We start from the raw sequence: 4,785 nt of genomic DNA, 5'->3' as shown, positions 1-4,785 counted from the left end.
CCTTAGGCATCTGATGCTTCGTTTCATCTTTGGATGCCCCTCTTTTGTTTAGCGAAGTAGGATACCCAACCAGTGTTCCCTTTTGATGTTGTGTATTTGAAATTATTGTTTTGTGCTATCCCTTTGTTATTATTTATTGTCTGGGTTATTTAATTTCCGCTTCCGCTTATATTTGTCTTCGCGTGTTTCGTTTGGGTCGGCGACGCGTCCTGGGACGTCGCATTCAATACGACCATCGAAGGGGTGTCGCGAGCCCGTTGGGGTTCGGGGCGTGACAACGTACCTCTAGACAATCACAACCACAACTACAACCACACTCAACCATCACATAGCAGGCACAAAATTATGTTTACCTAGGCCTTTCCAGCGTGCAACCTGCACGTTAGTCACAACAACACCATTCCCAATTACATGCGCGTTCTAATTACATTTCATGCATTCGTTCCGGCCTCATAACATTCTTTCCACACAACTCGCCAGTGACCCGCGTAATGGTACTGCCTCAGGTTCACTGCGACCATCTCACACTCGACTCGCCAGCGACCCGCATAGAAGTACTGCCTTAAGTTCACTGCAACTAACTCATAACAACACTTCAGGGCCCGCGTAATGGTACCACCTCAGGCCGTGTATCTTGCCCGCGTAATGGTACCGCCTCAGGCTCAACACCCACCACCTACGACACAACCCGCGTAATGGTACCGCCTCAGGTTAGCTGTCCTCCGGTAATACCGGGCATCGTCCCGCGTAGTCGTACTGCCTCAGGACGGATCAATTCCCCACGTTATGGTACCGCCTCAGGGATTTCCGCAACCACACATACCGTGCCACAAATGATTTCGCACTCGTTCACACGCTCAACACCCACATGCCAATAAATTGGCCAATCACACGTGACCCGTGCACGCGCAAATTCACACACATTTCTCATGCTCAATAAGCATCCAACATGGCCAATTGACAATTAAAAACTAATTCAGCCCAAGCGTGCACCTAACGGCTCACATTTCAATCAACCAAAACACGATCCAACAAACACACAAGGCCACTAACGGGCCCACAATCAAAGCCACATAATGAGCACAATTTCAGCATTTCCTCACTCAATTCAAGCCATAACGAACATCACATTCCAGCCACCATACCGTACACCAAACCGACACCATTTGCCCTTAAATCGAGCCAAATACTCGTCACTACGAGTCCCAATTTCCAGCATTCAATCCGGCACCAATTCAGCCTCAAAACATCACAATTTCAACCTCAAATCAGCCCATCTCCATTTCCAAATCAGAATGCCAACATAACCCCTAAATGGCCCCAATTAACCCCTAAACCTACACTAATTAATCCGATTCAACCCCTAATCACGTCTATCGATACCCGACATCCTAAATAGAGCTTAGGGCGCGACTTACTCGAACTCTAGACTGGCTCGGCTAGAGTGGGAAGGGGACGGTAGGCTGGCGGCCAAGTGGTGGCGTGCGGCGGCGGTGAGCAGCTCCGGCGGATGGCGACGGCGAGCGGCGGTCTGCTGGCTCGACCTGGCTGAGCGGAACAGGACAGGACGAAGGTGATGGTGGTTCGGTGAGTCAGAATAGGGGAGAGAGAGAAAGGGACGGTGGGGTGAGCGGCAGCTCCGGCGAGCGGCTACTCCGGCCAGGCGGGAAGGCGGCGACGGTTGCTAGCTAGGCCGGACGGCCACGTGCACGGCGAGGGGAGGTGGTCTAGGTCGGGAGGAGGGGGAGAGAGAGAGTGAGCCGAGAGTGGTGAGAGAGTGAGGAGAGAGAGAGAGGAAATGAGATTAAATAGCTTTGGACAATTGTTGATGCCCAAAAGACCATCATGCCCCTCTCTCACAATCCAAATCAACGATCGAGATTCATTCTTATCCTGAGATCGACGGCCCAGATCGAATCTTTTCCAAAATATCCAAGGACAATTTGGGAATTTTTGAAAGAGTCCAAGGGCAAAATTGTCCAAAAATCTCTAATTCTAAGGCTAGGGCGAAATTACCAAAATGCCCTTCCCAAATTACATTGGCCTTAACAAATTTTCAGGGGTAAAATGGTCATTTTTCATTTCTCGCTGAAATTCAATTTTTCTGAAGGATTCGGACAAATCCGAGGCTACCCGAGCAAATGACAACATCATCCAAATGATCTGTCCTGACTTTCTAAATTTCCAATGCCCAACTTGGTCTCTAATTAATGCCTAAGTTCTGAATAACGTAACTTGTGCAAATCTCGTACTAACGGGTGGCTTTTGGGGAAATTCGCATTATTGACCCGTGGCCGATACTGAATCATGCCACGTACAAGTTTACTCCGGTCGTGACGACCTCGGTGGTCACTTAATCGCGAGGATCGATCGCTAGATCCGACGGGCACGATCGTTTGGTATAGGTTTAGGGTCATTCGTCAATTCATTTCGTGGTCCAACGGAATCACCCGCGATCCACTAATATTATAGTGGCGAACTGATCCCTGGCTATCCTTGGATCGGCCTACAGTGGCTCAAAATGTCACCTCGACAATTTTCATAGTATAAAGTCGGTTCACGATCGAGTTCTTTGGTCGCGCGAATTTAGATCCCTAATTAGCCTTTCCCTAACGGTTAGTATTCCCGAAGTGATCAATTCCGGGCGAGATCTAACTACAAGCATGTCCATAAACTACTCATTTCATAAATCCCAAGTGGGTCGGATTTCAGAATGTCACAAAGCACATTCAACAACTGAACCTTTCGAATTCGAAGGATCTGAAGCAATTGATTGTCAATAATTGTGAGAGCTTAGATAAAATTTGCTTCCATGAAAATATAAAATCCCTGGAACGCTTTGATATGGATGGGTGCAAGTCGCATATCAAAGACTCTTTAGCACGTGACAGGACATGATTCCGGAGGGAAAGAGTGGCAAAAAGCTGACTAAGGCTCAGGCTAAAGTTAGATTTTGCATTTGATAATACTAAATACAAAGATTTGAATTGAGGACGCTGCCCTGCATGAAAGAATTGTGAAAAAGATTTAGATTATGGCAGCATGACAAAGATCTGATTCTGGAGACTCCTAATGTAGCAGGTAAACTGCCGCTTTTCTGTCGAGATTACTTGCTTTCATTAGTATTTTCGTTTGCATGGGGATTTCCTTTGACATGTTATTATTTTCCATCTTAATTCCAGGAACTGGGGGAAGTTGTTCGAGCAAGTAAATGTGATGCTTCAGTGTTATCTGGCTTGTGGTCATGATGAGAATAAAAAGATCAGGATGACTCCAAACGTATATTAGATGTCTTCAGTCAAATAGTAAGAGATTCTTCATCCTCGACATGGTATCAATATGCACTTGGGTGAGTAAAGTAATACTTTTCTCCTACTTCTATTTGGTTGTCCCATTTATTCAGAAGGATGAAGAAAAGAAATTCACTATCTGATGGATTCTGGAAATTGCTCGTGCATAAGTGATTATTGATAGCATTTTAGTGATTTCGTTATATTGTCATGGAATAGGTTGTGAAGGTACCATAAACGTGTTTTGCATTTTCTCAAAGCCAGGGCATTAATGTCAAAATTATGAATCCCATGGATCTATATAAACTTTGTTCATCACTTGATATGCTAATACGAAGATTGCTCTCTATGAAGGTAGATATATGGCCTTGATCATACTGAAAGTATTATTATTAATGGTAAAATACCCGGTCGAAATCATGTGACCACTCTTTCCTTGTTTACTTCTTTCCTTTATTAATCATCTCGCAAATTCTTACCTTTATATTGCAATTTCTTCCTTCAGTTCAGTCATTGTTTGCTAATGACAATATGCCTCAGAGGCTTTAAACGAACAGAGGATGTTCGCTGTATTGTGGATAACAGTGTCACATCCAAACCAGAAGTATGGAGAACGTCGTTAAATCAACTGCATTGCTTTCATGTCTTTTGGATAAAAATCACAAGTTCCCAATGGGGAGCTAGAAAGGTGATTTGCTTCAGTCCTTGAATGTTTGAGAGTTGATCTAGATCTCTAGATGCCATCTCTTCTTGAACTACTACTCAAATCAGAATGTTTTGTTGCAGCTGCAACTGAACGGAATTGGAAATTCACTCCTGCAATAAGCAGTTGTGGTTTCAACCAGAAATGTGCACCATTTTGGCTAGGCTGATGGCGGGGGGAAAAAATCTTCGGAGCTCGGGTACCACCTAGCTGTTTATGGAATTGAAATGATGTGGGAGGAGCTGTGCATATGATTTTTACTTATGTAGAGAGCTTAATTGACACTGCATCAGAAGCGAAGACTTCCAACTACAACTGTAATCTTGACATAGGAATAGCTCATTGGCAATATTAGGAGTGCAAATTGACTTGGAAGATACTAGTCAAGTTCTTTTATTATCATTTACACAATATTAATTTGTCTATTTTCTCCCTCTTGACCTGTAACATCCTGAATTCGACCCACTTTTGTGATCAATGAAATGGATGATTATTTCTCATTTTGTTTTAGTAAGTCTCGCCCGAAACTGATCATTCTCGGGATACTGACCAATAGGGAATGTCTAACTAGGAAAACGGTACGTGGACCCAAGAACTCGACCGCGAATCGAGGCCGATTTCGAGAAAAGACGAGGAAATATTTTGGGCCAATGTGGGCCGATCCAAGGAGGGTGACGGATTTGGTTTGGCTAACGATATACGATCGGAACGCTGATTATTTCGCACAATCGAGAGTACGCGTGGCGAACAATCCCGAACTTATTCCGAACGATCGCGACCTCTGGAACTAGT

At 44.6% G+C, this 4,785-nt stretch overlaps 1 long non-coding RNA gene across 1 annotated transcript; it reads left to right on the top strand.

The window, feature by feature from the left end:
* Window positions 1-2,727: 2,727 nt before the first annotated feature.
* On the top strand, window positions 2,728-4,413 carry LOC115689920 (uncharacterized). The gene is made up of 4 exons (XR_008816372.1): window positions 2,728-3,081; window positions 3,183-3,349; window positions 3,796-3,978; window positions 4,077-4,413. It is a non-coding gene; the product is annotated as an uncharacterized LOC115689920 (long non-coding RNA).
* The last annotated feature ends 372 nt before the right edge of the window (window positions 4,414-4,785 follow it).

Source organism: Syzygium oleosum, unplaced genomic scaffold (genome assembly GCF_021117445.2).
Source record: "Syzygium oleosum isolate NSW1041296 unplaced genomic scaffold, Sole_v2.1 Sole_v2.04, whole genome shotgun sequence".
In the NCBI taxonomy this organism is placed as follows: Eukaryota; Viridiplantae; Streptophyta; class Magnoliopsida; order Myrtales; family Myrtaceae; genus Syzygium; species Syzygium oleosum.
The sequence above is the reverse complement of the archived record's forward strand: the minus strand, read 5'-3'. Positions and strand labels throughout refer to the sequence as shown.